An 8,121-nucleotide genomic window follows, 5' to 3' on the forward strand; every position below is an offset into this window, starting at 1 on the left:
AAAACCAACAAACCAGCTGGAGTAACCACCAAAAAAATAGATAATAATCCTACCACCCATGCCACCAAAGCCATACCTTCTCTACTATCAATCTCTTTCTCCAAGGCCACGCCCCCACCGTCGCTCACCCCTGCCTCTGCCACCATTACCATCCAAAAATCCACTTCTACCCCCCCCCCCCCCCCCCCCCTCCGATACCACCACCTATCCTGCTCTCACTGCCACCCCTATCACCAACTCCCAAAAAACCACCTCTAAGCCCCTCCCTTCCACCACCACCATCGACTCTACCCCCACTTCCACCCCAACCCAAATCCCTAAAAATACCAATTCAAACACCCAAACTACCACCCCTACCACCCCGCCAAACCACTGCACCCCCACCCCTCCCCCCCCCCCCCCCAACCCAACCCGAACTACCTACATGTCAGTCAAACAAAACCAATGATAAATGGCTAGTAAAACTCCACCCACTCCCACCCCAAGAAACTACCAAGCAAGCCCTCCAAGCCGGAAACCCACAAATAAAGATAGACGAAGTAAATACCTGGACTAATGGTTACCTGCTAATAACAACAGCAGTAACAAACAGCAACAAAATATACATTCTCGGCCGCCGTTATCTTCTCCAACCTTATGAAATTAAACCTTCCAAATGCCACCACTGTCAACAATGGGGCCATGGAGCCAACAAATGCCGGCATCACAGAGAGCTCCCAACATGCTACAGATGTGGACAGAAACACCCAAGAAGCTCCCTAAACTCGCCGTGCACCAGGCCCATACAATGTCCAAACTGCCTAAGCCGGCACATGGCCCACGACAACCAGTGCCACCACTATCAGAAAGCACTAAGGCAACTAAACAATAGAAAAAACCTAGCAACCCAACAAAGTCAAACTTTCTCACAGTCTAAACCAATAGCAGCAAACATAACCTACGCCGATGTAGTCAAAACTAAAGAACAAAACCAGGTTAGCGAACTTAAAACCATAATAGAAAAACTAGTGGTAGAAATGTCAGAAATTAAAAACCTAAAAAAACAAAATTAAATCTAAAATAACCAAAATCTAAACTTAACTACGGGACGGAATATGGGAGACAAGTCTCCCCCCCCCCCCCCACCCACCCACCCACCCCACATATAACAACAACCAAGGGGAAAAGGGCCTTAGCGTTCTCCAATGGAACGCTAAAGGCCTCCACTCAATGGGACATGGTGCCGAACTCATTCAACTTATTAGCACCAATAACATCAAGCCAGATATTATATGCATACAAGAAACTTGGCTAGGAAATGGCTCTTTAAAAAAAAATAATAATAATAAAATAACAACTAAAAAATTCAAAATCCCAGGCTACACAACCTACTACAAAAACAGGGAAAATAGCACTAGAGGTGGAATAGCCACACTCATTAAGAGTACCATACCTCGTAGCGAAATTAAATACGAAGCGTTAAATGCCAACCTGGAAGTCCTAGGACTTACTGTATTAAATAATAAGATGCCTATAGACGTCATCAATGTATATAGCCCACCGGGAACAGCCCATAAACAGCTAACTATAAACGATTACAATAAACTTATAAAACCAAATAATAACCTAATCCTAGTAGGAGACTTCAACAGCCATAACCCACTGTGGGGAGGTCAGCACTCCGACACACAAGGAGACATACTGGAAGAATTCATTAACATAAACAACCTAGTATGTCTCAACGATGGCAGCACCACCTACTACCACGACCAACTGTCAACCTCATCTGCCATCGATCTTACTATAACCTCTAATAATATAGGGGCAAATGCCCAATGGGAGGTACTAGATACTCTAAACAGCGACCACCTACCCATCTTAACCAACTATAAAAGTAATGTAGAATATACCGAACAAGAAAAATTCATACCGAAATTCAAATTTAGTAAAGCCAACTGGGCAGGCTTTACAGGCGAATGCAGCAAAATTAAACTAGAAGCTAATATAGATATTGACGAAGCTACCACTAAAATCACCAACAAAATAATTAAAATAGCGGAAAATAATATACCCAAAACCAAACAACCTAAAAAAAAATACACCTGTCAGTTAGTGGACGGACGAAATTAAAACAAAATGCGGCTTCAAAAACAGGATGCGAAAACTCTTTAAAAAAACAGGTAAACCAGAATACCACACCAAATATAAAATAGCAAAAAATTAAATAGGCAAACTAATTATTGAAGCTAAACAGACCAGCTGGCAGACATTCTGCGGGGAAATTAATAACAGAACATCTATTAGAGAAATGTGGAAAAAAGTTCAAGCTATACAAGGACAACGCACGATCGCTACAGTCCTCCAAAAAAATAAAATAGTTACCACAAATAAACAAAAAGCCGATCTCCTAAGTAAAACATTTAGTAAAAATAGCAGTAATGAAAACTTCCCTAAACAATTTTTTGATAAACTTAAGAAAGATAACACCTTACCAACAAATGATACTATGATGGATAAACAACCTAACACGGATAATCTAGAATTTAATAAACCACTAACATTAATAGAACTAAAAGCGGCCATTAAAGCCAAAAAAAGCACCGCCACAGGGCCGGATCAAATCAGCTATACTCTACTAAAACATATGCCAGATGTAACCCTAGAGGTAGTGTTATCGCTCTATAACAGAATCTGGGAGGAGGGCCAAATGCCCACGGCATGGAAGCATGCAGAGTTTTTCAGCCTCCCAAAGGCGGGAAAGGACCACTCCCTCCCGGGGAGTTATAGACCGATAACACTCACATCGCACATGTGCAAAACGCTAAAAACCATTATTAATAAAAGACTAAACAACTACCTACTAGAGAATAAACTAATTACAAACGTACAAAGTGGATTTAGATCTAAACACTCAACAATAGATCAAATAGTCAGACTCCAAAATAGCATAAACGATGCCTTCCGCAAATCCAACAAAGTTCTAGCAATCTTTATAGATATTGAAAAAGCATTCGATATGGTATGGCGCCAAGGCCTACTCAATAAACTAAAAACTAACGGTATTAAAGGCAATATGTTCAACTTCATTAATAACTTTATTCACAACTGATCAATATCAGTCAGAGTAAATGGACACTACTCGCATAAAACCGAAATAATAAATGGTATCCCACAAGGCTCGGTCCTATCACCAACTTTATTTAACATATTTATTAACGACATAAACAAAGCACTTAATGCTAAAAGCAAAATTAAATCAACCACTCCGTTAAATACAGCACTGTTCGCCGACGACTGTGCCATTTGGCGCACAGGCAAAGTGATCAAAAATCTATTTAGCCTAATGCAAAATGATATGAATAAACTAAATAAGTGGGCCCAGGACTGGGGCATTAAACTATCAGAAACCAAAACAGTCTGTACACTATTTAATAAAGTCAACTCAGCAGATAACCTCTAAATAAACTCAAATAATAAACCAATCCCAAGAGTCAAAACATTTAAATTCCTAGGGGTCACATTCGACTCAAAACTAACCTTCAGTGACCATATAAACAATATTGTCAGACAATCTAAAAATACTCTAAACCTACTAAGAGCAATCTCAGGCACCAGTTGGGGGGCGCAAACGGAAGCAATGCTTATGGTTTACAAAGCATGTATACTCTCCAGGATAGACTATGGAGCCCAAGCTTACAGCTGCGCCGACCCAAAACTTCTGCAAAAACTAGACGTTATCCAAAACCAAGCACTTAGAACAATAGCTAAAGTTCCACCCAATACCAAAGCCTAGAAGTAGAATTTAATGTCATGCCACTTAAATACCGCCGCATAATTCAACATCTCAACTACCACCTTAAAATCCATTCGCTTAAGTTAGATCACCCAGTTCAGGAACTTACTCCTATAATAACTAAACCAGGACTAGAATTTAAAAACAATTAAAAACTCAATGATTCATTTTCCACTAGGGCTAGTAAACTAGAAATAGAGGTAGGAATTGATAATATACCAGTGGCTCTATATCATATCAATCAGCCTATGGAATGCAACACTCCATATCTAATTAAAAAAGCCACAGACGAAACACCCTTTCCACCATTTAAAAAAGTCCTGTTTGAAGCCGCAGCCAACGAAAATTACCCCGAGCACATCCATATCTACACGGATGGCTAAAAAAAACCCCAGATAATGGTAGGGTTGGCTTCGCAATGTCGAAGAAAAGATATCTAAACACTCCAAACTTGTTAAATACGCCAGGCTGTCAGACAATCTATCAGTCTACACAGCAGAACTGACAGCCATCTACGAGGCACTAATCTGGATTAAAAATAAACGATACCCTAAAAGTGTTATTTTCTCAGATAGTCTTAGCTCCATCCAATCTCTCCAAACTAACAAATCTACCAGGCCAGACATCTTATCAGCTATCCACAATAAACTCCACGAACTAAACCAACTTAACCTAACAGTAGTATTCGAATGGGTCCCAGCTCATGTAGGGATAATTGGCAACGAAGTAGCTGACTATGGAGCCAAAACTGCACTCTCAATCACCAGTACAATTACTGCACTACCACTAGGAATAACAGAGTTAATGTCAAAAGCAAAAAAAACACTACATAAATCAATGCCAAGCAAACTGGGACCTTACAAATAATACATGGCACTATAACATCAAGCCACTAGTCAACTCAATAAGACCTAAACACCAAAACACTTATGTGGATAAACTAATCACTAAATTACGTCTAGGTAAATCTTCACAACTCAACAGCTGCTCCTTTACCAAACTAAACCCAGAATGTGAGTGGCACCCGGGAAGATATGAAACACTATCTCCTGGATTGCACGCTACATACCACTCAGAGAAAACTATTGATAGAATCAATAACCGAAGCCAACCATAATAAACAAATCACGCCTAACGTCCTACTAAACCCGGATAAATATCTAAAACATAAAACCTTCAAAGCAGTCTATCTATTCGTCCAGTCCACCAAACCAAAGCTATAAATAGACCAACAACAGGAACTCATAACCTTTCACTAGTACGCCCCTAAGAAGGAACTGCAACCAATTCGAACTCTACTAGATGCTTTCCAACCTGGGGGCCAAAGGTGAACAGGTAAAAATAAGACCTACTATAGTGCTAATAAAGTATTTATAGGGATTACTCAAAACCACCCACTTGTAAGCCCCTACATAAGAGCTGCAACCACTATTGAACTCGGACCCGATGCACTCTAATGCAGGTGGCCAAAGGTGGGTTGGTAGCGAATATCCTAAAAATAACATTGAATAACCAAACAAGTCAACCAGGATAGGAACTCTAATTACCACTTTCTCTTTTTACAGCACGCTCATTCATCCAAACCAGCTAACCATGATCCAGGAAAAACCACATGTATATATCGCAGTTATTTTACCTAACTAAACTGGGTGTGTCGTTTGAATGTGTGACTGTGGCAAGATTGTTCATTAATAATAAATTAACTATGCAAGCAATAGGCTTTTTAACCAATACATACACTATAAGGGCTTGCCCTTTAAATTAGATACCTAGATTAGTCTAATTCCCCCCCCCCCCCCCCCCCGTCATTGTGTTAAATGCTACACAAAGATGGAGGGGGAGGGGTGGTCGTGAAGACCGTTGGAATCATTAGAGTAGGGACGTAAGACAATAAGTACAACCTTAACACCAACCTAGGACTACATACAGACTACACGCTCACCGCAACAGTACACAGGATGCATTGACTAATGATAACAATGCATCCGCCCCCCATTTAATGGCCCAGCACGTGCTCTAATAAGGAACCGGACAAAAGAATACCGGTTCCGAGTACACAATTGCAATGCACCCGGGGGAGGCCGAACAAAAAAATATCAGCCTCCCCCAACCAATCCCCAAATACTTGCTGCTGGAAACTTGTACTTGGTGTCACTAAGGAGGAAGCGGAGGACCATGCCAACATCAGCACGTCGACCACCCCGGAACAAAACGCCTTGCCTACCAGTGTGTACACAATTGCACGAGTCTCCTCTAGGTTGTCATGCCACGACCAGAAGAGGTCAGGTCCTTATAAGGACCCTACGGACAACCTAGGGAGACAACCAGCATCACGAAGGTCTATAATTAACGAGGTACTCTCGACCCACTAACGAGCTATTCTCGATTCAAAACCTATACTAGCTCGCACATTTACCTTTCGACCGACCGTTCAAAATTGCGCCAAATTTCCTCAACAAAAATACGCACCTTTTCTCTTTGGCATTAACAGCTCCATTCAAATTCCATAGCACCACCACCACCCCTCCCGCCTGCTACCGATTCAATCGGGCTGCTGGTGCTCCCTTGCACCTTGCCAGCGTAGGCGGTCCCTCCTCCCCCCCCCCCCCCCCCCCCCACCTTTCCTGTCATGGACGGAGGAGCCGGCCAAGGCCGGCTCTTGTGCCCACTACAGGCGTGCGCAACAACAGCTTGTTCTGAATGTGCACGTAAAACCCTATGACCTGGCCTGACCTGACTTCAAAGAATAATTGAAAAATATATTAAAATTTGACTTAGAACAGCATAATAAAAAATATATTAGGTAGGCCCCTGCGAAGCTTCGTATATTCGATTCGATTCGAAATCGTCGCGAAGCTTCGATTCGATTCGATTCGATTTGTGTGTATTCGGAATTTCGAATATTGCAGTGTACGGACAACAGACCTCTTTCACATTCCCATTGCGCATGTGCGCGAAGTGTACCGTCCCTTGCCGAATTGGACGGTATCAAGGCTATATACAAATTGGGGGGCATGATCGACAGTTATCATGAGCGTCGTGAGTAGCTTCGTAGGAGCTGTGAATCTCTAGCGACTAACGTACATATTTCGTATAAGATGTTAAAATGGCTGCGAAAAACGGTCTACTTAAAGTTTACATCGGAATTGTTTAAGACCAAAAGCAGGAAACATTAACTTAGACGAAGTCTCTGGAGCTGCCTGTCAAGGGTATTTTAACAGCGCAAAATTAAAAGATTCATACAATAAAATTAACTTTAGTGGAATGTGTTTGCTACTTTTGACAATTAGAATTATAGTTAATTATTCACGCGGATTTACCACAATCTGATTAAAATTAGCTCTACTGGTCTCACCAGTAGATCTAACAGCATTGCATGGACTCCCATGTCCAGGTGACATTTCATCTATAAATAACAATTTAAATATCGACCAATTACACTTCACCTTTTATAACGTTATTCGGGAGCATACACATTCTAAAAATATCGGTCGAGACTATTTATGCAATAGGCGAACTTGTTGGTCTATTTCAACATTGAAAAAACGGGGAAAAAGTGCAGTAATAAATCTGGATTGTATACTAGCATAAACAGATTTTATGTCTATACCATCACGTTTTTTGTTTGTTTTTTCGTCTTGAAACGAATTTTATATAAAATTTTATATTAAAATTAGTTTGCGGCATACTTCGTAATTCACCCGAATCATTTCGTATACTCTCGGCATAATCTCGAATGTTTTAAAATTCTTTTCAAGTCAATGGCATGATTTTGCAAGTAAGGTTTTGATTGGTCGAATGAAAGGTCAACTGGACATGAGCTCCAACGCGCTGCTGTTAGATCCACATGTAATAGTGGAGCTAATTTTAATTAGATTGGGATTTACCAGTGATGTTTAATTCTCCACATTTATCAGTATTTAAAATATAATAAAATATGCCTCTCCTTCCCCCTAAACACCCCCCCCCCCCCCACCAACAAAATCCCTAACTCACATAGACCTTGATCACAGTTCCATTTTCCCCTTATCGTTTTATTAAAGGGACATTCCTGAGTTTGCTGCAAGTTTTAACATAGACTTTTTAACGAGTGTAATTACATATCAAATATATTTTTCTGCATATAAAATATTAGTGGATGTATATTAAATGTGTTTCTGATCGTTCTAATATTTGTACTAGGTTCCTAAAACGTATTTTTTCGTACGTACGTAATTATTTAAAGACGAAATCCAGTTTGGGCTTTTTACAAATATTAAGACGATCAGAAACACATTGAATATACAGACACTGATATTCTAAACAAGAAAATATATTTAATATGAAAGTTTAATCGTAGAAATATTTTG

The sequence above is a fragment of the Gigantopelta aegis genome, chromosome 4 (assembly GCF_016097555.1).
Source record: "Gigantopelta aegis isolate Gae_Host chromosome 4, Gae_host_genome, whole genome shotgun sequence".
NCBI classification, from domain to species: domain Eukaryota; kingdom Metazoa; phylum Mollusca; class Gastropoda; order Neomphalida; family Peltospiridae; genus Gigantopelta; species Gigantopelta aegis.